The sequence below is a fragment of the Parasteatoda tepidariorum genome, chromosome 9, assembly GCF_982258835.1.
Source record: "Parasteatoda tepidariorum strain Cologne lab strain chromosome 9, Ptep-v5.0, whole genome shotgun sequence".
NCBI classification, from domain to species: Eukaryota; Metazoa; Arthropoda; class Arachnida; order Araneae; family Theridiidae; genus Parasteatoda; species Parasteatoda tepidariorum.
Window position 1 is genome coordinate 98,155,822 of NC_141763.1, and position 25,197 is coordinate 98,181,018.

General features: G+C 35.3%; 1 protein-coding gene and 23 non-coding genes across 24 annotated transcripts in view; 1 reads left to right on the plus strand and 23 right to left on the minus strand.

Moving 5' to 3' along the window:
• Positions 1-25,197, plus strand: part of LOC107439618 (uncharacterized) — a 315,949-nt gene that overhangs the window by 181,301 nt on the left and 109,451 nt on the right. The gene's annotated exons all lie outside the window — the stretch shown is intronic.
• Positions 675-748, minus strand: TRNAN-GUU (transfer RNA asparagine (anticodon GUU)). Its single transcript has one exon. It is a non-coding gene; the product is annotated as a tRNA-Asn (tRNA).
• On the minus strand, positions 899-972 carry TRNAN-GUU (transfer RNA asparagine (anticodon GUU)). Its single transcript has one exon. It is a non-coding gene; the product is annotated as a tRNA-Asn (tRNA).
• Positions 2,160-2,233, minus strand: TRNAN-GUU (transfer RNA asparagine (anticodon GUU)). Its single transcript has one exon. It is a non-coding gene; the product is annotated as a tRNA-Asn (tRNA).
• On the minus strand, positions 2,786-2,859 carry TRNAN-GUU (transfer RNA asparagine (anticodon GUU)). The gene has a single exon. It is a non-coding gene; the product is annotated as a tRNA-Asn (tRNA).
• TRNAN-GUU (transfer RNA asparagine (anticodon GUU)) lies at positions 4,452-4,525 on the minus strand. The gene has a single exon. It is a non-coding gene; the product is annotated as a tRNA-Asn (tRNA).
• Positions 4,676-4,749, minus strand: TRNAN-GUU (transfer RNA asparagine (anticodon GUU)). The gene has a single exon. It is a non-coding gene; the product is annotated as a tRNA-Asn (tRNA).
• TRNAN-GUU (transfer RNA asparagine (anticodon GUU)) lies at positions 5,935-6,008 on the minus strand. The gene has a single exon. It is a non-coding gene; the product is annotated as a tRNA-Asn (tRNA).
• TRNAN-GUU (transfer RNA asparagine (anticodon GUU)) lies at positions 6,159-6,232 on the minus strand. The gene has a single exon. It is a non-coding gene; the product is annotated as a tRNA-Asn (tRNA).
• Positions 7,420-7,493, minus strand: TRNAN-GUU (transfer RNA asparagine (anticodon GUU)). The gene has a single exon. It is a non-coding gene; the product is annotated as a tRNA-Asn (tRNA).
• TRNAN-GUU (transfer RNA asparagine (anticodon GUU)) lies at positions 8,046-8,119 on the minus strand. Its single transcript has one exon. It is a non-coding gene; the product is annotated as a tRNA-Asn (tRNA).
• On the minus strand, positions 9,712-9,785 carry TRNAN-GUU (transfer RNA asparagine (anticodon GUU)). Its single transcript has one exon. It is a non-coding gene; the product is annotated as a tRNA-Asn (tRNA).
• Positions 9,936-10,009, minus strand: TRNAN-GUU (transfer RNA asparagine (anticodon GUU)). The gene has a single exon. It is a non-coding gene; the product is annotated as a tRNA-Asn (tRNA).
• On the minus strand, positions 10,571-10,644 carry TRNAN-GUU (transfer RNA asparagine (anticodon GUU)). Its single transcript has one exon. It is a non-coding gene; the product is annotated as a tRNA-Asn (tRNA).
• On the minus strand, positions 11,206-11,279 carry TRNAN-GUU (transfer RNA asparagine (anticodon GUU)). Its single transcript has one exon. It is a non-coding gene; the product is annotated as a tRNA-Asn (tRNA).
• Positions 12,465-12,538, minus strand: TRNAN-GUU (transfer RNA asparagine (anticodon GUU)). Its single transcript has one exon. It is a non-coding gene; the product is annotated as a tRNA-Asn (tRNA).
• TRNAN-GUU (transfer RNA asparagine (anticodon GUU)) lies at positions 12,689-12,762 on the minus strand. Its single transcript has one exon. It is a non-coding gene; the product is annotated as a tRNA-Asn (tRNA).
• Positions 13,548-13,621, minus strand: TRNAN-GUU (transfer RNA asparagine (anticodon GUU)). The gene has a single exon. It is a non-coding gene; the product is annotated as a tRNA-Asn (tRNA).
• TRNAN-GUU (transfer RNA asparagine (anticodon GUU)) lies at positions 15,223-15,296 on the minus strand. The gene has a single exon. It is a non-coding gene; the product is annotated as a tRNA-Asn (tRNA).
• TRNAN-GUU (transfer RNA asparagine (anticodon GUU)) lies at positions 15,447-15,520 on the minus strand. The gene has a single exon. It is a non-coding gene; the product is annotated as a tRNA-Asn (tRNA).
• Positions 16,082-16,155, minus strand: TRNAN-GUU (transfer RNA asparagine (anticodon GUU)). The gene has a single exon. It is a non-coding gene; the product is annotated as a tRNA-Asn (tRNA).
• Positions 16,717-16,790, minus strand: TRNAN-GUU (transfer RNA asparagine (anticodon GUU)). The gene has a single exon. It is a non-coding gene; the product is annotated as a tRNA-Asn (tRNA).
• On the minus strand, positions 18,392-18,465 carry TRNAN-GUU (transfer RNA asparagine (anticodon GUU)). The gene has a single exon. It is a non-coding gene; the product is annotated as a tRNA-Asn (tRNA).
• Positions 19,251-19,324, minus strand: TRNAN-GUU (transfer RNA asparagine (anticodon GUU)). Its single transcript has one exon. It is a non-coding gene; the product is annotated as a tRNA-Asn (tRNA).

Below are 25,197 nucleotides of genomic sequence, written 5' to 3' on the forward strand. Positions count from 1 at the left end.
ACGTTGCTTGCTATGTTTCTATTATAAAAGAAAATAAAGGTGTTTCGGTACGCCCCCGGGTGGGCTCGAACCACCAACCTTTCGGTTAACAGCCGAACGCGCTAGCCAATTGCACCACGGAGAATTGATTGTTTCCTTAGTTTCGCTATAGAGAGGAATTATCATGATTACTGATAGTGAAAGTTTTTTTCTTCCCATTTTTTAATTTAGGATCATTAATATGATGAATTTCGTTACTTGCTTTGTTTCTTTTATAAATAAAAATGTTTCTATACGCCCCCGGGTGGGCTCGACCCACCAACCTTTCGGTTAACAGCCGAACGCGCTAGCCGATTGCGCCACGGAGGCTTGATAGGTTGCTTAGTTTCGCCGTAGAAAGGAATTATCTTGACCAGTGATCGTAAAAGTGTTTTTCCTGCAATAATGTCTAACTTGCACAAATGAACTATAAAAGGACACGATGTGTAAATCAAAGTATCTGCTTATAATATTTTACAATTTTCGTTAAAGTAAATATTCTGTTTGATTGGTGAAAAAAAAGGAATTCAAACATCAATATATATTAATAAATTCATCGCATTTTTTACTGTTATTTTTAAATTAGCATAATTAGTATAAGAAATTACGTTGCTTGCTATGTTTCTGTTATAAAAGGAAAGAAAAGTGTTTCGATACGCCCCCGGGTGGGCTCGAACCACCAACCTTTCGGTTAACAGCCGAACGCGCTAGCCAATTGCGCCACGGAGGCTTGATTGTTTCCTTAGTTTCGCTATAGAGAGGAATTATCATGATTACTGATCTTGAAAGTTTTTTTCTTCCCATTTTTTAATTTAGGATCATTAATATGATGAATTTCGTTACTTGCTTTGTTTCTTTTATAAATAAAAATGTTTCAATACGCCCCCGGGTGGGCTCGAACCACCAACCTTTCGGTTAACAGCCGAACGCGCTAACCAATTGCGCCACGGAGGCTTGATTGTTTCCTTAGTTTCGCTATAGAGAGGAATTATTATGATTACTGATCGTGAAATCTTTTTTCTTCCCATTTTTTAATTTAGGATCATTAATATGATGAATTTCGTTACTTGCTTTGTTTCTTTTATAAATAAAAATGTTTCTATACGCCCCCGGGTGGGCTCGAACCAGCAACCTTTCGGTTAACAGCCGAACGCGCTAGCCGATTGCGCCACGGAGGCTTGATAGGTTGCTTAGTTTCGCCGTAGAAAGGAATTATCTTGACCAGTGATCGTAAAAGTGTTTTTCCTGCAATAATGTCTAACTTGCACAAATGAACTATAAAAGGACACGATGTGTAAACGAAGTGTAAATCAAAGTATCTGCTTATATTATTTTACAATTTTCGTTTAAGTAAATATTCTGGTTGATTGGTGAAAAAAAAGGAATTCAAACATCAATATATATTAATAAATTCATCGCATTTTTTACTGTTATTTTTAAATTAGCATGATTAATATAAGAAATTACGTTGCTTGCTATGTTTCTATTATAAAAAAAAATAAAGGTGTTTCGATACGCCCCCGGGTGGGCTCGAACCACCAACCTTTCGGTTAACAGCCGAACGCGCTAGCCAATTGCACCACGGAGAATTGATTGTTTTCTTAGTTTCGCTATAGAGAGGAATTATCATGATTACTGATAGTGAAAGTTTTTTTCTTCCCATTTTTTAATTTAGGATCATTAATATGATGAATTTCGTTACTTGCTTTGTTTCTTTTATAAATAAAAATGTTTCTATACGCCCCCGGGTGGGCTCGAACCACCAACCTTTCGGCTAACAGCCGAACGCGCTAGCCGATTGCACCACGGAGGCTTGATAGGTTGCTTAGTTTCGCCGTAGAAAGGAATTATCTTGACCAGTGATCGTAAAAGTGTTTTTCCTGCAATAATGTCTAACTTGCACAAATGAACTATAAAAGGACACGATGTGTAAACGAAGTGTAAATCAAAGTATCTGCTTATATTATTTTACAATTTTCGTTAAAGTAAATATTATGGTTGATTGGTGAAAAAAAAGGAATTCAAACATCAATATATATTAATAAATTCATCGCATTTTTTACTGTTATTTTTAAATTAGTATAAGAAATTACGTTGCTTGCTATGTTTCTTTTATAAAAGGAAAGAAAAGTGTTTCGATACGCCCCCGGGTGGGCTCGAACCACCAACCTTTCGGTTAACAGCCGAACGCGCTAGCCAATTGCGCCACGGAGGCTTGTTTGTTTCCTTAGTTTCGCTATAGAGAGGAATTATCATGATTACTGATCTTGAAAGTTTTTTTCTTCCCATTTTTTAATTTAGGATCATTAATATGATGAATTTCGTTACTTGCTTTGTTTCTTTTATAAATAAAAATGTTTCTATACGCCCCCGGGTGGGCTCGAACCACCAACCTTTCGGCTAACAGCCGAACGCGCTAGCCGATTGCGCCACGGAGGCTTGATAGGTTGCTTAGTTTCGCCGTAGAAAGGAATTATCTTGACCAGTGATCGTAAAAGTGTTTTTCCTGCAATAATGTCTAACTTGCACAAATGAACTATAAAAGGACACGATGTGTAAACGAAGTGTAAATCAAAGTATCTGCTTATATTATTTTACAATTTTCGTTAAAGTAAATATTCTGGTTGATTGGTGAAAAAAAAGGAATTCAAACATCAATATATATTAATAAATTCATCGCATTTTTTACTGTTATTTTTAAATTAGTATAAGAAATTACGTTGCTTGCTATGTTTCTTTTATAAAAGGAAAGAAAAGTGTTTCGATACGCCCCCGGGTGGGCTCGAACCACCAACCTTTCGGTTAACAGCCGAACGCGCTAGCCAATTGCGCCACGGAGGCTTGTTTGTTTCCTTAGTTTCGCTATAGAGAGGAATTATCATGATTACTGATCTTGAAAGTTTTTTTCTTCCCATTTTTTAATTTAGGATCATTAATATGATGAATTTCGTTACTTGCTTTGTTTCTTTTATAAATAAAAATGTTTCAATACGCCCCCGGGTGGGCTCGAACCACCAACCTTTCGGTTAACAGCCGAACGCGCTAGCCGATTGCGCCACGGAGGCTTGATAGGTTGCTTAGTTTCGCCGTAGAAAGGAATTATCTTGACCAGTGATCGTAAAAGTGTTTTTCCTGCAATAATGTCTAACTTGCACAAATGAACTATAAAAGGACGCGACGTGTAAACGAAGTGTAAATCAAAGTATCTGCTTATAATATTTTACAATTTTCGTTAAAGTAAATATTCTGATTGATTGGTGAAAAAAAAGGAATTCAAACATGAATATATATTAATAAATTCATCGCATTTTTTACTGTTATTTTTAAATTAGTATAAGAAATTACGTTGCTTGCTATGTTTCTTTTATAAAAGGAAAGAAAAGTGTTTCGATACGCCCCCGGGTGGGCTCGAACCACCAACCTTTCGGTTAACATCCGAACGCGCTAACCAATTGCGCCACGGAGGCTTGATTGTTTCCTTAGTTTCGCCGTAGAAAGGAATTATCTTGACCAGTGATCGTAAAAGTGTTTTTTTCCTGCAATAATGTCTAACTTTAACAAATGAACAATAAAGGGACGCGATGTGTAAACGAAGAGTAAATCAAAGTATCTGCTTATAATATTTCACAATTTTCGCTAAAGTAAGTATTTGCGTTGATGGTGAAAAAAAAAAGAAATTCAAATATCGATATATATTAATTAATTCATCGCATTTTTTATTGTTATTTTTAAATTAGCATGATTAATATAAGAAATTACGTTGCTTGCTATGTTTCTATTATAAAAAAAAATAAAGGTGTTTCGATACGCCCCCGGGTGGGCTCGAACCACCAACCTTTCGGTTAACAGCCGAACGCGCTAGCCAATTGCACCACGGAGAATTGATTGTTTTCTTAGTTTCGCTATAGAGAGGAATTATCATGATTACTGATAGTGAAAGTTTTTTTCTTCCCATTTTTTAATTTAGGATCATTAATATGATGAATTTCGTTACTTGCTTTGTTTCTTTTATAAATAAAAATGTTTCTATACGCCCCCGGGTGGGCTCGAACCACCAACCTTTCGGCTAACAGCCGAACGCGCTAGCCGATTGCGCCACGGAGGCTTGATAGGTTGCTTAGTTTCGCCGTAGAAAGGAATTATCTTGACCAGTGATCGTAAAAGTGTTTTTCCTGCAATAATGTCTAACTTGCACAAATGAACTATAAAAGGACACGATGTGTAAACGAAGTGTAAATCAAAGTATCTGCTTATATTATTTTACAATTTTCGTTAAAGTAAATATTCTGGTTGATTGGTGAAAAAAAAGGAATTCAAACATCAATATATATTAATAAATTCATCGCATTTTTTACTGTTATTTTTAAATTAGTATAAGAAATTACGTTGCTTGCTATGTTTCTTTTATAAAAGGAAAGAAAAGTGTTTCGATACGCCCCCGGGTGGGCTCGAACCACCAACCTTTCGGTTAACAGCCGAACGCGCTAGCCAATTGCGCCACGGAGGCTTGATTGTTTTCTTAGTTTCGCTATAGAGAGGAATTATTATGATTACTGATCGTGAAATCTTTTTTCTTCCCATTTTTTAATTTAGGATCATTAATATGATGAATTTCGTTACTTGCTTTGTTTCTTTTATAAATAAAAATGTTTCAATACGCCCCCGGGTGGGCTCGAACCACCAACCTTTCGGTTAACAGCCGAACGCGCTAACCAATTGCGCCACGGAGGCTTGATTGTTTCCTTAGTTTCGCCATAGAGAGGAATTATTATGATTACTGATCGTGAAATCTTTTTTCTTCCCATTTTTGAATTTAGGATCATTAATATGATGAATTTCGTTACTTGCTTTGTTTCTTTTATAAATAAAAATGTTTCTATACGCCCCCGGGTGGGCTCGAACCACCAACCTTTCGGTTAACAGCCGAACGCGCTAGCCGATTGCGCCACGGAGGCTTGATAGGTTGCTTAGTTTCGCCGTAGAAAGGAATTATCTTGACCAGTGATCGTAAAAGTGTTTTTCCTGCAATAATGTCTAACTTGCACAAATGAACTATAAAAGGACACGATGTGTAAACGAAGTGTAAATCAAAGTATCTGCTTATAATATTTTACAATTTTCGTTAAAGTAAATATTCTGGTTGATTGGTGAAAAAAAAGAAATTCAAATATCGATATATATTAATTAATTCATCGCATTTTTTATTGTTATTTTTAAATTAGCATGATTAATATAAGAAATTACGTTGCTTGCTATGTTTCTATTATAAAAGAAAATAAAGGTGTTTCGGTACGCCCCCGGGTGGGCTCGAACCACCAACCTTTCGGTTAACAGCCGAACGCGCTAGCCAATTGCACCACGGAGAATTGATTGTTTCCTTAGTTTCGCTATAGAGAGGAATTATCATGATTACTGATAGTGAAAGTTTTTTTCTTCCCATTTTTTAATTTAGGATCATTAATATGATGAATTTCGTTACTTGCTTTGTTTCTTTTATAAATAAAAATGTTTCTATACGCCCCCGGGTGGGCTCGAACCACCAACCTTTCGGTTAACAGCCGAACGCGCTAGCCGATTGCGCCACGGAGGCTTGATAGGTTGCTTAGTTTCGCCGTAGAAAGGAATTATCTTGACCAGTGATCGTAAAAGTGTTTTTCCTGCAATAATGTCTAACTTGCACAAATGAACTATAAAAGGACACGATGTGTAAATCAAAGTATCTGCTTATAATATTTTACAATTTTCGTTAAAGTAAATATTCTGTTTGATTGGTGAAAAAAAAGGAATTCAAACATCAATATATATTAATAAATTCATCGCTTTTTTTACTGTTATTTTTAAATTAGCATAATTAGTATAAGAAATTACGTTGCTTGCTATGTTTCTGTTATAAAAGGAAAGAAAAGTGTTTCGATACGCCCCCGGGTGGGCTCGAACCACCAACCTTTCGGTTAACAGCCGAACGCGCTAGCCAATTGCGCCACGGAGGCTTGATTGTTTCCTTAGTTTCGCTATAGAGAGGAATTATCATGATTACTGATCTTGAAAGTTTTTTTCTTCCCATTTTTTAATTTAGGATCATTAATATGATGAATTTCGTTACTTGCTTTGTTTCTTTTATAAATAAAAATGTTTCAATACGCCCCCGGGTGGGCTCGAACCACCAACCTTTCGGTTAACAGCCGAACGCGCTAACCAATTGCGCCACGGAGGCTTGATTGTTTCCTTAGTTTCGCTATAGAGAGGAATTATTATGATTACTGATCGTGAAATCTTTTTTCTTCCCATTTTTTAATTTAGGATCATTAATATGATGAATTTCGTTACTTGCTTTGTTTCTTTTATAAATAAAAATGTTTCTATACGCCCCCGGGTGGGCTCGAACCAGCAACCTTTCGGTTAACAGCCGAACGCGCTAGCCGATTGCGCCACGGAGGCTTGATAGGTTGCTTAGTTTCGCCGTAGAAAGGAATTATCTTGACCAGTGATCGTAAAAGTGTTTTTCCTGCAATAATGTCTAACTTGCACAAATGAACTATAAAAGGACACGATGTGTAAACGAAGTGTAAATCAAAGTATCTGCTTATATTATTTTACAATTTTCGTTTAAGTAAATATTCTGGTTGATTGGTGAAAAAAAAGGAATTCAAACATCAATATATATTAATAAATTCATCGCATTTTTTACTGTTATTTTTAAATTAGCATGATTAATATAAGAAATTACGTTGCTTGCTATGTTTCTATTATAAAAAAAAATAAAGGTGTTTCGATACGCCCCCGGGTGGGCTCGAACCACCAACCTTTCGGTTAACAGCCGAACGCGCTAGCCAATTGCACCACGGAGAATTGATTGTTTTCTTAGTTTCGCTATAGAGAGGAATTATCATGATTACTGATAGTGAAAGTTTTTTTCTTCCCATTTTTTAATTTAGGATCATTAATATGATGAATTTCGTTACTTGCTTTGTTTCTTTTATAAATAAAAATGTTTCTATACGCCCCCGGGTGGGCTCGAACCACCAACCTTTCGGCTAACAGCCGAACGCGCTAGCCGATTGCACCACGGAGGCTTGATAGGTTGCTTAGTTTCGCCGTAGAAAGGAATTATCTTGACCAGTGATCGTAAAAGTGTTTTTCCTGCAATAATGTCTAACTTGCACAAATGAACTATAAAAGGACACGATGTGTAAACGAAGTGTAAATCAAAGTATCTGCTTATATTATTTTACAATTTTCGTTAAAGTAAATATTCTGGTTGATTGGTGAAAAAAAAGGAATTCAAACATCAATATATATTAATAAATTCATCGCATTTTTTACTGTTATTTTTAAATTAGTATAAGAAATTACGTTGCTTGCTATGTTTCTTTTATAAAAGGAAAGAAAAGTGTTTCGATACGCCCCCGGGTGGGCTCGAACCACCAACCTTTCGGTTAACAGCCGAACGCGCTAGCCAATTGCGCCACGGAGGCTTGTTTGTTTCCTTAGTTTCGCTATAGAGAGGAATTATCATGATTACTGATCTTGAAAGTTTTTTTCTTCCCATTTTTTAATTTAGGATCATTAATATGATGAATTTCGTTACTTGCTTTGTTTCTTTTATAAATAAAAATGTTTCTATACGCCCCCGGGTGGGCTCGAACCACCAACCTTTCGGCTAACAGCCGAACGCGCTAGCCGATTGCGCCACGGAGGCTTGATAGGTTGCTTAGTTTCGCCGTAGAAAGGAATTATCTTGACCAGTGATCGTAAAAGTGTTTTTCCTGCAATAATGTCTAACTTGCACAAATGAACTATAAAAGGACACGATGTGTAAACGAAGTGTAAATCAAAGTATCTGCTTATATTATTTTACAATTTTCGTTAAAGTAAATATTCTGGTTGATTGGTGAAAAAAAAGGAATTCAAACATCAATATATATTAATAAATTCATCGCATTTTTTACTGTTATTTTTAAATTAGTATAAGAAATTACGTTGCTTGCTATGTTTCTTTTATAAAAGGAAAGAAAAGTGTTTCGATACGCCCCCGGGTGGGCTCGAACCACCAACCTTTCGGTTAACAGCCGAACGCGCTAGCCAATTGCGCCACGGAGGCTTGTTTGTTTCCTTAGTTTCGCTATAGAGAGGAATTATCATGATTACTGATCTTGAAAGTTTTTTTCTTCCCATTTTTTAATTTAGGATCATTAATATGATGAATTTCGTTACTTGCTTTGTTTCTTTTATAAATAAAAATGTTTCAATACGCCCCCGGGTGGGCTCGAACCACCAACCTTTCGGTTAACAGCCGAACGCGCTAGCCGATTGCGCCACGGAGGCTTGATAGGTTGCTTAGTTTCGCCGTAGAAAGGAATTATCTTGACCAGTGATCGTAAAAGTGTTTTTCCTGCAATAATGTCTAACTTGCACAAATGAACTATAAAAGGACGCGACGTGTAAACGAAGTGTAAATCAAAGTATCTGCTTATAATATTTTACAATTTTCGTTAAAGTAAATATTCTGATTGATTGGTGAAAAAAAAGGAATTCAAACATGAATATATATTAATAAATTCATCGCATTTTTTACTGTTATTTTTAAATTAGTATAAGAAATTACGTTGCTTGCTATGTTTCTTTTATAAAAGGAAAGAAAAGTGTTTCGATACGCCCCCGGGTGGGCTCGAACCACCAACCTTTCGGTTAACATCCGAACGCGCTAACCAATTGCGCCACGGAGGCTTGATTGTTTCCTTAGTTTCGCCGTAGAAAGGAATTATCTTGACCAGTGATCGTAAAAGTGTTTTTTTCCTGCAATAATGTCTAACTTTAACAAATGAACAATAAAGGGACGCGATGTGTAAACGAAGAGTAAATCAAAGTATCTGCTTATAATATTTCACAATTTTCGCTAAAGTAAGTATTTGCGTTGATGGTGAAAAAAAAAAGAAATTCAAATATCGATATATATTAATTAATTCATCGCATTTTTTATTGTTATTTTTAAATTAGCATGATTAATATAAGAAATTACGTTGCTTGCTATGTTTCTATTATAAAAAAAAATAAAGGTGTTTCGATACGCCCCCGGGTGGGCTCGAACCACCAACCTTTCGGTTAACAGCCGAACGCGCTAGCCAATTGCACCACGGAGAATTGATTGTTTTCTTAGTTTCGCTATAGAGAGGAATTATCATGATTACTGATAGTGAAAGTTTTTTTCTTCCCATTTTTTAATTTAGGATCATTAATATGATGAATTTCGTTACTTGCTTTGTTTCTTTTATAAATAAAAATGTTTCTATACGCCCCCGGGTGGGCTCGAACCACCAACCTTTCGGCTAACAGCCGAACGCGCTAGCCGATTGCGCCACGGAGGCTTGATAGGTTGCTTAGTTTCGCCGTAGAAAGGAATTATCTTGACCAGTGATCGTAAAAGTGTTTTTCCTGCAATAATGTCTAACTTGCACAAATGAACTATAAAAGGACACGATGTGTAAACGAAGTGTAAATCAAAGTATCTGCTTATATTATTTTACAATTTTCGTTAAAGTAAATATTCTGGTTGATTGGTGAAAAAAAAGGAATTCAAACATCAATATATATTAATAAATTCATCGCATTTTTTACTGTTATTTTTAAATTAGTATAAGAAATTACGTTGCTTGCTATGTTTCTTTTATAAAAGGAAAGAAAAGTGTTTCGATACGCCCCCGGGTGGGCTCGAACCACCAACCTTTCGGTTAACAGCCGAACGCGCTAGCCAATTGCGCCACGGAGGCTTGTTTGTTTCCTTAGTTTCGCTATAGAGAGGAATTATCATGATTACTGATCTTGAAAGTTTTTTTCTTCCCATTTTTTAATTTAGGATCATTAATATGATGAATTTCGTTACTTGCTTTGTTTCTTTTATAAATAAAAATGTTTCAATACGCCCCCGGGTGGGCTCGAACCACCAACCTTTCGGTTAACAGCCGAACGCGCTAACCAATTGCGCCACGGAGGCTTGATTGTTTCCTTAGTTTCGCTATAGAGAGGAATTATTATGATTACTGATCGTGAAATCTTTTTTCTTCCCATTTTTTAATTTAGGATCATTAATATGATGAATTTCGTTACTTGCTTTGTTTCTTTTATAAATAAAAATGTTTCTATACGCCCCCGGGTGGGCTCGAACCACCAACCTTTCGGTTAACAGCCGAACGCGCTAGCCGATTGCGCCACGGAGGCTTGATAGGTTGCTTAGTTTCGCCGTAGAAAGGAATTATCTTGACCAGTGATCGTAAAAGTGTTTTTCCTGCAATAATGTCTAACTTGCACAAATGAACTATAAAAGGACGCGATGTGTAAACGAAGTGTAAATCAAAGTATCTGCTTATAATATTTTACAATTTTCGTTAAAGTAAATATTCTGATTGATTGGTGAAAAAAAAGGAATTCAAACATCAATATATATTAATAAATTCATCGCATTTTTTACTGTTATTTTTAAACTAGCATAATTAGTATAAGAAATTACGTTGCTTGCTATGTTTCTTTTATAAATGGAAAGAAAAGTGTTTCGATACGCCCCCGGGTGGGCTCGAACCACCAACCTTTCGGTTAACAGCCGAACGCGCTAACCAATTGCGCCACGGAGGCTTGATTGTTTCCTTAGTTTCGCTATAGAGAGGAATTATTATGATTACTGATCGTGAAATCTTTTTTCTTCCCATTTTTTAATTTAGGATCATTAATATGATGAATTTCGTTACTTGCTTTGTTTCTTTTTTAAATAAAAATGTTTCTATACGCCCCCGGGTGGGCTCGAACCACCAACCTTTCGGTTAACAGCCGAACGCGCTAGCCGATTGCGCCACGGAGGCTTGATAGGTTGCTTAGTTTCGCCGTAGAAAGGAATTATCTTGACCAGTGATCGTAAAAGTGTTTTTCCTGCAATAATGTCTAACTTGCACAAATGAACTATAAAAGGACGCGACGTGTAAACGAAGTGTAAATCAAAGTATCTGCTTATAATATTTTACAATTTTCGTTAAAGTAAATATTCTGATTGATTGGTGAAAAAAAAGGAATTCAAACATCAATATATATTAATAAATTCATCGCATTTTTTACTGTTATTTTTAAACTAGCATAATTAGTATAAGAAATTACGTTGCTTGCTATGTTTCTTTTATAAAAGGAAAGAAAAGTGTTTCGATACGCCCCCGGGTGGGCTCGAACCACCAACCTTTCGGTTAACAGCCGAACGCGCTAACCAATTGCGCCACGGAGGCTTGATTGTTTCCTTAGTTTCGCTATAGAGAGGAATTATTATGATTACTGATCGTGAAATCTTTTTTCTTCCCATTTTTTAATTTAGGATCATTAATATGATGAATTTCGTTACTTGCTTTGTTTCTTTTATAAATAAAAATGTTTCTATACGCCCCCGGGTGGGCTCGAACCACCAACCTTTCGGTTAACAGCCGAACGCGCTAGCCGATTGCGCCACGGAGGCTTGATAGGTTGCTTAGTTTCGCCGTAGAAAGGAATTATCTTGACCAGTGATCGTAAAAGTGTTTTTCCTGCAATAATGTCTAACTTGCACAAATGAACTATAAAAGGACGCGACGTGTAAACGAAGTGTAAATCAAAGTATCTGCTTATAATATTTTACAATTTTCGTTAAAGTAAATATTCTGATTGATTGGTGAAAAAAAAGGAATTCAAACATCAATATATATTAATAAATTCATCGCATTTTTTACTGTTATTTTTAAACTAGCATAATTAGTATAAGAAATTACGTTGCTTGCTATGTTTCTTTTATAAAAGGAAAGAAAAGTGTTTCGATACGCCCCCGGGTGGGCTCGAACCACCAACCTTTCGGTTAACAGCCGAACGCGCTAGCCAATTGCACCACGGAGAATTGATTGTTTCCTTAGTTTCGCTATAGAGAGGAATTATCATGATTACTGATAGTGAAAGTTTTTTTCTTCCCATTTTTTAATTTAGGATCATTAATATGATGAATTTCGTTACTTGCTTTGTTTCTTTTATAAATAAAAATGTTTCTATACGCCCCCGGGTGGGCTCGAACCACCAACCTTTCGGTTAACAGCCGAACGCGCTAGCCGATTGCGCCACGGAGGCTTGATAGGTTGCTTAGTTTCGCCGTAGAAAGGAATTATCTTGACCAGTGATCGTAAAAGTGTTTTTCCTGCAATAATGTCTAACTTGCACAAATGAACTATAAAAGGACACGATGTGTAAATCAAAGTATCTGCTTATAATATTTTACAATTTTCGTTAAAGTAAATATTCTGTTTGATTGGTGAAAAAAAAGGAATTCAAACATCAATATATATTAATAAATTCATCGCATTTTTTACTGTTATTTTTAAATTAGCATAATTAGTATAAGAAATTACGTTGCTTGCTATGTTTCTGTTATAAAAGGAAAGAAAAGTGTTTCGATACGCCCCCGGGTGGGCTCGAACCACCAACCTTTCGGTTAACAGCCGAACGCGCTAGCCAATTGCGCCACGGAGGCTTGATTGTTTCCTTAGTTTCGCTATAGAGAGGAATTATCATGATTACTGATCTTGAAAGTTTTTTTCTTCCCATTTTTTAATTTAGGATCATTAATATGATGAATTTCGTTACTTGCTTTGTTTCTTTTATAAATAAAAATGTTTCAATACGCCCCCGGGTGGGCTCGAACCACCAACCTTTCGGTTAACAGCCGAACGCGCTAACCAATTGCGCCACGGAGGCTTGATTGTTTCCTTAGTTTCGCTATAGAGAGGAATTATTATGATTACTGATCGTGAAATCTTTTTTCTTCCCATTTTTTAATTTAGGATCATTAATATGATGAATTTCGTTACTTGCTTTGTTTCTTTTATAAATAAAAATGTTTCTATACGCCCCCGGGTGGGCTCGAACCAGCAACCTTTCGGTTAACAGCCGAACGCGCTAGCCGATTGCGCCACGGAGGCTTGATAGGTTGCTTAATTTCGCCGTAGAAAGGAATTATCTTGACCAGTGATCGTAAAAGTGTTTTTCCTGCAATAATGTCTAACTTGCACAAATGAACTATAAAAGGACACGATGTGTAAACGAAGTGTAAATCAAAGTATCTGCTTATATTATTTTACAATTTTCGTTTAAGTAAATATTCTGGTTGATTGGTGAAAAAAAAGGAATTCAAACATCAATATATATTAATAAATTCATCGCATTTTTTACTGTTATTTTTAAATTAGCATAATTAGTATAAGAAATTACGTTGCTTGTTATGTTTCTTTTATAAAAGGAAAGGAAAGTGTTTCGATACGTCCCCGGGTGGGCTCGAACCACCAACCTTTCGGTTAACAGCCGAACGCGCTAGCCAATTGCGCCACGGAGGCTTGATTGTTTCCTTAGTTTCGCTATAGAGAGGAATTATCATGATTACTGATCTTGAAAGTTTTTTTCTTCCCATTTTTTAATTTAGGATCATTAATATGATGAATTTCGTTACTTGCTTTGTTTCTTTTATAAATAAAAATGTTTCAATACGCCCCCGGGTGGGCTCGAACCACCAACCTTTCGGTTAACAGCCGAACGCGCTAACCAATTGCGCCACGGAGGCTTGATTGTTTCCTAAGTTTCGCTATAGAGAGGAATTATTATGATTACTGATCGTGAAATCTTTTTTCTTCCCATTTTTTAATTTAGGATCATTAATATGATGAATTTCGTTACTTGCTTTGTTTCTTTTATAAATAAAAATGTTTCTATACGCCCCCGGGTGGGCTCGAACCACCAACCTTTCGGTTAACAGCCGAACGCGCTAGCCGATTGCGCCACGGAGGCTTGATAGGTTGCTTAGTTTCGCCGTAGAAAGGAATTATCTTGACCAGTGATCGTAAAAGTGTTTTTCCTGCAATAATGTCTAACTTGCACAAATGAACTATAAAAGGACGCGATGTGTAAACGAAGTGTAAATCAAAGTATCTGCTTATAATATTTTACAATTTTCGTTAAAGTAAATATTCTGATTGATTGGTGAAAAAAAAGGAATTCAAACATGAATATATATTAATAAATTCATCGCATTTTTTACTGTTATTTTTAAACTAGCATAATTAGTATAAGAAATTACGTTGCTTGCTATGTTTCTTTTATAAAAGGAAAGAAAAGTGTTTCGATACGCCCCCGGGTGGGCTCGAACCACCAACCTTTCGGTTAACATCCGAACGCGCTAACCAATTGCGCCACGGAGGCTTGATTGTTTCCTTAGTTTCGCCGTAGAAAGGAATTATCTTGACCAGTGATCGTAAAAGTGTTTTTTTCCTGCAATAATGTCTAACTTTAACAAATGAACAATAAAGGGACGCGATGTGTAAACGAAGAGTAAATCAAAGTATCTGCTTATAATATTTCACAATTTTCGCTAAAGTAAGTATTTGCGTTGATGGTGAAAAAAAAAAGAAATTCAAATATCGATATATATTAATTAATTCATCGCATTTTTTATTGTTATTTTTAAATTAGCATGATTAATATAAGAAATTACGTTGCTTGCTATGTTTCTATTATAAAAAAAAATAAAGGTGTTTCGATACGCCCCCGGGTGGGCTCGAACCACCAACCTTTCGGTTAACAGCCGAACGCGCTAGCCAATTGCACCACGGAGAATTGATTGTTTTCTTAGTTTCGCTATAGAGAGGAATTATCATGATTACTGATAGTGAAAGTTTTTTTCTTCCCATTTTTTAATTTAGGATCATTAATATGATGAATTTCGTTACTTGCTTTGTTTCTTTTATAAATAAAAATGTTTCTATACGCCCCCGGGTGGGCTCGAACCACCAACCTTTCGGCTAACAGCCGAACGCGCTAGCCGATTGCGCCACGGAGGCTTGATAGGTTGCTTAGTTTCGCCGTAGAAAGGAATTATCTTGACCAGTGATCGTAAAAGTGTTTTTCCTGCAATAATGTCTAACTTGCACAAATGAACTATAAAAGGACACGATGTGTAAACGAAGTGTAAATCAAAGTATCTGCTTATATTATTTTACAATTTTCGTTAAAGTAAATATTCTGGTTGATTGGTGAAAAAAAAGGAATTCAAACATCAATATATATTAATAAATTCATCGCATTTTTTACTGTTATTTTTAAATTAGTATAAGAAATTACGTTGCTTGCTATGTTTCTTTTATAAAAGGAAAGAAAAGTGTTTCGATACGCCCCCGGGTGGGCTCGAACCACCAACCTTTCGGTTAACAGCCGAACGCGCTAGCCAATTGCGCCACGGAGGCTTGTTTGTTTCCTTAGTTTCGCTATAGAGAGGAATTATCATGATTACTGATCTTGAAAGTTTTTTTCTTCCCATTTTTTAATTTAGGATCATTAATATGATGAATTTCGTTACTTGCTTTGTTTCTTTTATAAATAAAAATGTTTCAATACGCCCCCGGGTGGGCTCGAACCACCAACCTTTCGGTTAACAGCCGAACGCGCTAACCAATTGCGCCACGGAGGCTTGATTGTTTCCTTAGTTTCGCTATAGAGAGGAATTATTATGATTACTGATCGTGAAATCTTTTTTCTTCCCATTTTTTAATTTAGGATCATTAATATGATGAATTTCGTTACTTGCTTTGTTTCTTTTATAAATAAAAATGTTTCTATACGCCCCCGGGTGGGCTCGAACCACCAACCTTTCGGTTAACAGCCGAACGCGCTAGCCGATTGCGCCACGGAGGCTTGATAGGTTGCTTAGTTTCGCCGTAGAAAGGAATTATCTTGACCAGTGATCGTAAAAGTGTTTTTCCTGCAATAATGTCTAACTTGCAAAAATGAACTATAAAAGGACGCGATGTGTAAACGAAGTGTAAATCAAAGTATCTGCTTATAATATTTTACAATTTTCGTTAAAGTAAATATTCTGATTGATTGGTGAAAAAAAAGGAATTCAAACATCAATATATATTAATAAATTCATCGCATTTTTTACTGTTATTTTTAAACTAGCATAATTAGTATAAGAAATTACGTTGCTTGCTATGTTTCTTTTATAAATGGAAAGAAAAGTGTTTCGATACGCCCCCGGGTGGGCTCGAACCACCAACCTTTCGGTTAACAGCCGAACGCGCTAACCAATTGCGCCACGGAGGCTTGATTGTTTCCTTAGTTTCGCTATAGAGAGGAATTATTATGATTACTGATCGTGAAATCTTTTTTCTTCCCATTTTTTAATTTAGGATCATTAATATGATGAATTTCGTTACTTGCTTTGTTTCTTTTTTAAATAAAAATGTTTCTATACGCCCCCGGGTGGGCTCGAACCACCAACCTTTCGGTTAACAGCCGAACGCGCTAGCCGATTGCGCCACGGAGGCTTGATAGGTTGCTTAGTTTCGCCGTAGAAAGGAATTATCTTGACCAGTGATCGTAAAAGTGTTTTTCCTGCAATAATGTCTAACTTGCACAAATGAACTATAAAAGGACGCGACGTGTAAACGAAGTGTAAATCAAAGTATCTGCTTATAATATTTTACAATTTTCGTTAAAGTAAATATTCTGATTGATTGGTGAAAAAAAAGGAATTCAAACATCAATATATATTAATAAATTCATCGCATTTTTTACTGTTATTTTTAAACTAGCATAATTAGTATAAGAAATTACGTTGCTTGCTATGTTTCTTTTATAAAAGGAAAGAAAAGTGTTTCGATACGCCCCCGGGTGGGCTCGAACCACCAACCTTTCGGTTAACAGCCGAACGCGCTAACCAATTGCGCCACGGAGGCTTGATTGTTTCCTTAGTTTCGCTATAGAGAGGAATTATTATGATTACTGATCGTGAAATCTTTTTTCTTCCCATTTTTTAATTTAGGATCATTAATATGATGAATTTCGTTACTCGCTTTGTTTCTTTTATAAATAAAAATGTTTCTATACGCCCCCGGGTGGGCTCGAACCACCAACCTTTCGGTTAACAGCCGAACGCGCTAGCCGATTGCGCCACGGAGGCTTGATAGGTTGCTTAGTTTCGCCGTAGAAAGGAATTATCTTGACCAGTGATCGTAAAAGTGTTTTTCCTGCAATAATGTCTAACTTGCACAAATGAACTATAAAAGGACGCGACGTGTAAACGAAGTGTAAATCAAAGTATCTGCTTATAATATTTTACAATTTTCGTTAAAGTAAATATTCTGATTGATTGGTGAAAAAAAAGGAATTCAAACATCAATATATATTAATAAATTCATCGCATTTTTTACTGTTATTTTTAAACTAGCATAATTAGTATAAGAAATTACGTTGCTTGCTATGTTTCTTTTATAAAAGGAAAGAAAAGTGTTTCGATACGCCCCCGGGTGGGCTCGAACCACCAACCTTTCGGTTAACAGCCGAACGCACTAACCAATTGCGCCACGGAGGCTTGATTGTTTCCTTAGTTTCGCCGTAGAAAGGAATTATCTTAACCAGTGATCGTAAAAGTGTTTTTTTCCTGCAATAATGTCTAACTTTAACAAATGAACAATAAAGGGACGCGATGTGTAAACGAAGAGTAAATCAAAGTATCTGCTTATAATATTTCACAATTTTCGCTAAAGTAAGTATTTGCGTTGATGGTGAAAAAAAAAAGAAATTCAAATATCGATATATATTAATTAATTCATCGCATTTTTTATTGTTATTTTTAAATTAGCATGATTAATATAAGAAATTACGTTGCTTGCTATGTTTCTATTATAAAAAAAAATAAAGGTGTTTCGATACGCCCCCGGGTGGGCTCGAACCACCAACCTTTCGGTTAACAGCCGAACGCGCTAGCCAATTGCACCACGGAGAATTGATTGTTTTCTTAGTTTCGCTATAGAGAGGAATTATCATGATTACTGATAGTGAAAGTTTTTTTCTTCCCATTTTTTAATTTAGGATCATTAATATGATGAATTTCGTTACTTGCTTTGTTTCTTTTATAAATAAAAATGTTTCTATACGCCCCCGGGTGGGCTCGAACCACCAACCTTTCGGTTAACAGCCGAACGCGCTAGCCGATTTCGCCACGGAGGCTTGATAGGTTGCTTAGTTTCGCCGTAGAAAGGAATTATCTTGACCAGTGATCGTAAAAGTGTTTTTCCTGCAATAATGTCTAACTTGCACAAATGAACTATAAAAGGACACGATGTGTAAACGAAGTGTAAATCAAAGTATCTGCTTATAATATTTTACAATTTTCGTTAAAGTAAATATTCTGGTTGATTAGTGAAAAAAAAGGAATTCAAACATCAATATATATTAATAAATTCATCGCATTTTTTACTGTTATTTTTAAATTAGTATAAGAAATTACGTTGCTTGCTATGTTTCTTTTATAAAAGGAAAGAAAAGTGTTTCTATACGCCCCCGGGTGGGCTCGAACCACCAACCTTTCGGTTAACAGCCGAACGCGCTAGCCAATTGCGCCACGGAGGCTTGATTGTTTCCTTAGTTTCGCTATAGAGAGGAATTATCATGATTACTGATCTTGAAAGTTTTTTTCTTCCCATTTTTTAATTTAGGCTCATTAATATGATGAATTTCGTTACTTGCTTTGTTTCTTTTATAAATAAAAATGTTTCAATACGCCCCCGGGTGGGCTCGAACCACCAACCTTTCGGTTAACAGCCGAACGCGCTAACCAATTGCGCCAAGGAGGCTTGATTGTTTCCTTAGTTTCGCTATAGAGAGGAATTATTATGATTACTGATCGTGAAATCTTTTTTCTTCCCATTTTTTAATTTAGGATCATTAATATGATGAATTTCGTTACTTGCTTTGTTCCTTTTATAAATAAAAATGTTTCTATACGCCCCCGCGTGGGCTCGAGCCACCAACCTTTCGGTTAACAGCCGAACGCGCTAGCCGATTGCGCCACGGAGGCTTGATATGTTGCTTAGTTTCGCCGTAGAAAGGAATTATCTTGACCAGTGATCGTAAAAGTGTTTTTCCTGCAATAATGTCTAACTTGCACAAATGAACTATAAAAGGACACGATGTGTAAACGAAGTGTAAATCAAAGTATCTGCTTATAATATTTTACAATTTTCGTTAAAGTAAATATTCTGGTTGATTGGTGAAAAAAAAGGAATTCAAACATCAATATATATTAATATATTCATCGCATTTTTTACTGTTATTTTTAAACTAGCATAATTAGTATAAGAAATTACGTTGCTTGCTATGTTTCTTTTATAAAAGGAAAGAAAAGTGTTTCGATACGCCCCCGGGTGGGCTCGAACCACCAACCTTTCGGTTAACAGCCGAACGCGCTAACCAATTGCGCCACGGAGGCTTGATTGTTTTCTTAATTTCGCCGTAGAAAGGAATTATCTTGACCAGTGATCGTAAAAGTGTTTTTTTCCTGCAATAATGTCTAACTTAAACAAATGAACAATAAAGGGACGCGATGTGTAAACGAAGAGTAAATCAAAGTATCTGCTTATAATAGTGCACAATTTTCGCTAAAGTAAGTATTTGCGTTGATGGTTAAAAAAAAAAGAAATTCAAATACCGATATATATTAATTAATTCATCGCATTTTTTTTGTTATTTTTAAATTAGCATAATTAATATAAGAAATTACGTTGCTTGCTATGTTTCTATTATAAAAGGAAATAAAGGTGTTTCGATACGCCCCCGGGTGGGCTCGGACCACCAACCTTTCGGTTAACAGCCGAACGCGCTAGCCAATTGCGCCACGGAGGCTTGATTGTTTCCTTAGTTTCGCTATACAGAGGAATCATCATGATTACTGATCGTGAAAGTTTTTTTCTTCCCATTTTTTAATTTAGGATCATTAATATGATGAATTTCGTTACTTGCTTTGTTTCTTTTATAAATAAAAATGTTTCTATACGCCCCCGGGTGGGCTCGAACCACCAACCTTTCGGTTAACAGCCGAACGCGCTAGCCGATTGCGCCACGGAGGCTTGATAGTTTACTTAGTTTCGCCGTAGAAAGGAATTATCTTGACCAGTGATCGTAAAAGTGTTTTTCCTGCAATAATGTCTAACTTTAACAAATGAACAATAAAGAGACGCGATGTGTAAACGAAGAGTAAATCAAAGTATCTGCTTATAATAGTTCACAATTTTTGCTAAAGTAAGTATTTTCGTTTATTGGTGAAAAAAAAAAAGAAATTCAAATTTTGTTATATATTAATTAATTCATCTCATTTTTTATTGTTATTTTTAAATTAGCATAATTGATATAAGAAATTACGTTGCTTGCTATGTTTCTTTTATAAAAGGAAAGAAAAGTGTTACGATGAGCCCCCGGTTGGGCTCGAACCACCAACCTTTCGATTAACAGCCGAACGCGCTTGCTAATTGCGCCTCGGAAGCTTAATTGTTGCTTTAGTTTCGCTATAGAGAGGAATTACCAAGATTACTGATCGTAGTAGTTTTTTTTTTATCCATTTTTTTTAAAATTAGGATCTTTAATATAATGAATTTCGCATTTCTGCAAGTTTTTCCTGATATATTTGATATATCAGACAAGTCCACTAAAATAGACTGCAACATCTATGTTGGAAAATAAATTTGTTTTAAATCAGAATTTCTTTCTTTTAAATCTGCCTATAGAATTTTCAGATGATAGACAATAACAAGTAAAGTGGTATCATTTACTTCACATTTTTGGAGTCAACGAAATTGTTCAAAGTTTTTGTTGTTAATATATTTCTGACATAACTCAATAAGGGTAATGAAGCCAAATATCTTCGCTTTTGCATCAACAAGAGTTTTATTTGTTCCTTGAAGTTTCTTATTTAATATATTCAGTTTTTCAAAGATATTAACTAAATAACTCATAAATGCTTTACCATCGACTGTAAACAGATACTTCATTTCAGGTTTGTCGCTTAAAAAGTCCCTAAGTCACATAATATTTATTGACCGCAATTATTTAAGAATTTGCTTTTTTCTTTCGATTTAGTCACCGAAATCTCGCATTGCATTTAAATGGCCCAAAGCAAAAGGTTTAAACTCATGTCGAGTCCATTTTTGAATTGCCCCCCGGAGGGGCGTGGGCCTCACGTTGGGAAACACTGCTCTAGACGATTGCGCCACGGAGGCTTGTTCGTTTGCATAGTTTCGTTATAGAAAGGAATTATCTTGACCAGTGATCGTAAAAGTGTTTTTCCTGCAATAATGTCTAACTTGCACAAATGAACTATAAAAGGACACGATGTGTAAACGAAGTGTAAATCAAAGTATCTGCTTATAATATTTCACAATTTTCGTTACAGTATGTAAGAAATTACGTTGCTTGCTATGTTTCTTTTATAAAAGGAAAGAAAAGTGTTTCGACACGCCCTCAGGTGGGCTCGAACCACCAACCTTTCGGTTAACAGCCGGACGCTCTAGCCGATTGCGCCACGGAGGCTTGTTTCTTTCCATAGTTTCGTTATAGAAAAGAATTATCTTGACCACTGATCGTGAAAGTTTTTTTCTTCTCATTTTTTAAATTAGGATCTTTAATATAATGAATTTCGTTACTTGCTTTGTTTCTTTTATAAATAAAAAAAGTTTCTATACGCTCCCAGGTGGGCTCGAACCCCCTACCTTTCGGTTAACAGCCGAACGCGCTAGCCGATTGCGCCACGGAGGCTTGTTTGTTTGCATAGTTTCGTTATAGAAATGAATTATCTTGACCACTGATCGTAAAAGTGTTTTTCCTGCAATATTGTCTAGCTTGCACAAATGAACTATAAAAGGTCACGATGTGTAAACGAAGAGTAAATCAAAGTATCTGCGTATAATATTTTACAATTTTCGTTAAAGTAAGTATTCTCCTTGATTGGTGAAAGAAAAAAAAAGGAATTCAAATATCGATATATATATGAATTAATCTAGCGAATTTTTTTATGTAATTTTAATTAGCAAAATTCATGCCATAGTTTCAAGGAATAAGGTTCGAGGTAGGAGAACGTCGAGTCAAAAATCGCAAGTTCGAAAAACCATTGGTAGAGGGAGAAAGACTAAATTGATTCATAATGGGGATGTTTAAGTTTTTAGACTCTAAAGCAGGGATGGGGAAACTACGGCCCGCCGGAGGATTTTATCCGGCCCGCGGATAGAATTTTTATTTGCCGATCAGCGGCAAATATAAACAATATACATCCATTTTATTGTCGACTATGTTTAAAATTATTTCTGTTTTTCCTTTTTTAACAAAGTACTGATGACATTTTTATTTTCTCTATTTTTGTTCTACAAAACATAAATTGATGGAAATAGTTAGCTCTGACAGCTTCTATTGGTAAAATGTTGAAAGCAGAAGTTCTTTATAGAATAGCCGTAGATTGGCTCCAACTAGCGTTTGTCTTTCTCGAGGAGCTGAGCTGACTTATGGAATCTAATATAGGTAAATTGTACTTCACATTTGGCAGACTGCGCATTTTGCACTCCAAAGAGCGGATAATCTAACAGTTGTTTCTAAATATGCCTAAGTTTGACAAATCATTACCAAAAGCTAGTTTCCAAAATTTAAAATTTCACGCCCAGAAAATCATTGCTATGTTAGCTTAATCTTATATACGTGAACAAGAGTTTTCAATTATGAACCTTAGAAAAAATTATTTCAGAAGTAGACTGACAGAAAAGGATTTAGCCTTGTTCCTTAAAATAAGCACATCTCACTTCGAACCTTAATATAAGGAACTTTTAGAAATGAAATCGCAAATTCCTTCATCCCACTAAATATTTAAATTAAAACTTGTATATCGCTTTTTTTTTTCTTCTTAAATTTTGAAGATCTTACTTGGCCCACCAAATATTTTTTTTCTTGATTTTTGGCCCTCGACCAAAAAAGTTTGCCCATCCCTGCTCTAAAGAATAAGAAGGGAAAAAAAAGAAGAATTTTCTGGATTTTTTTCTTCTTCTTAATTTTTCGTAGTTTATCTCGAACGTTTAAAAATAATTTTATATAAGTAATATACAAGATAAATTTACTTATTAATTGTAAGTGTATTATTGCGTTTTCTTGCACCCTCTTTATGCAAATACTTTTTGATTTTATATATATATATATATATATATATATAGGAATGTATGGTGCGACTATATTTGTTTTTTGTTGTGAAGAGCAGAATACTCTCGTGCATTGTTTTCTTTTTAAAAAGTTTTGTGATGTTTAAGTTAAACTATTTTTATTTCTTGCTTAGTAAAAGTTCTTAGTAAGTTCAAATATGACTTTCATTATGCTTTCAAAGCATTTTCTACTACCCATTCTACTACTCCAGCAATTAATATGATGAACTTGACTGTTTGCTATGTTCCTTTTGTAAATAAAAGGAAAATATCTAAAATATAGTTTGTCTACACAATATCTACCCAAATAAAAGTACTTTTCTATTTAGCGGGTACAGGTTACTAAGCTACCAAAACAAAGTACCAAATGCAAATAAATTCTTTTTTTTTTTTAAATTTTATTTAATAATTTTTTATAAAATTATCGTTAGATGTCGGCTTTAAAAAAATATAAATAAATAGCTAAAATAATTTGCCCCGGTGAAAGGCTCCCAAAAATGTACTACTGTACTATATTTTTCTTCTGAATTTAATTTGATGATGAATCGTGTAAATATTCTTTATTCGTCTGAAATAAGAGAGGGATATTAAATTATTGAGGGACCATATATTCGCTAACTATGCAATGTATTAAAATACATGTCCTGAAGCTGGGTGTAAGTATGAATATTTTTTATCGGAAGCTGTAAGGAAAATGCATATTTCATAAGGATTGATATACCACCTAATAAAAGACGATAACCTAAATCCTAAGCTAAACCCTTTGAAATGTGTACCGAAAAAAATCAGATCTATAATGGGGGTTGAGATAAAAAAGGGGGAGCTTAGATAGTTTGCTCCTCCCCTTTACAAGTAAAGTTCCCTGATCCTCAGAATGTTCTTTATTGCCCACCAAAACTTAATCCCTCTCTGAGACTGGTTTCGGAGATTGATTCTGATCTCCCCTGTGGCGGGCCCTTCCTCCCTCCATAACCCCATTTTGCACCCCTACCCCATGGATATTTTCGGGGTCCAGGAAAAAGGGGAGGCGTAAATGTCCCACTAGACACTGGGGAATTGTTTCGTTTTTTTTTTTTTTTTGGAAGTGGAGGGGGTATGAAAACTGGGTCACTGTTTTGAGGTACGTGCTGTGCTAAACGTAGTAACTTGTTGTTCTTGGAAAGGACAAAAGGGAGTTTTACTTTTTTTCTTCGAAAAACGGGAAAGAAAGTTAAGGAGAAGGAAAGTTGGTTAGTTAGTGTGTTTCCCTATACTATTTCGAACTAAACTTTAAACTCAGCGTTCAAACTTCACAAATAAAGAAGAGCGTGTGTTTTGAGGTTGCTTAAAAATTCTTCCAGAGCATGCAGAGACAAGTACTGACGGGAAAGCTTGTTGGGGCTCCTCTAAGTATGTACGAAAAGGAAGGTTAGGGTGCCCATATAGAAATAGGGTTGATAACGGTTAAAATGAATCATAATTTGGATGAAATTCCTTCTCGTCTTACAAATATTTAAAAGATTATTAGTTAAAAGCGTTTGTGTAAGGATTGGACATTTATTTTGGGGCCACTCTCTGTTTTAAAGATTATGGGTAAGCGGCTTAAATTCTAAAACTGATAAATTAATATTTCAGTTTATAGTCAATGGTCAGTAAACTCTAATGAATTAGAAGCCACTTTTTCTTCAAACCTAATAAGGCGGGTTAATTTCCATCAAAAAATCCTCCACGAAAGCAAATTTCTCCCAATACTTGCTTCAGGAGTTCCCTTGCCTTCTGGATTAGGTTCAAAATGACAAAACTACGGAGTGGAACATTAGTAGTCGCAATCCCATAATTGGGTCAGCTGTTCCACGTCACTTATAAAATATAAAATAAATCCTAATGAATCGGTGACCAATATCGATAGGTATTTTGCATTTATTGGTAACGTTTTGCAAATTTTTTTTATCTTGGCTTAAATTTAATTTAAAGAAAAAAATTCGTATTAGGAATAATCTGTGGCTATAAAAAGTTAATATAGCTATAAAAATAATATAATATAATAATAATATATGTATAATAATAATATATGTATAATAATAATATATGTATAATAATAATATATGTAACAAAATTTATTTTAACGTACTGAGTTTAAAGAACTTCATGTAGA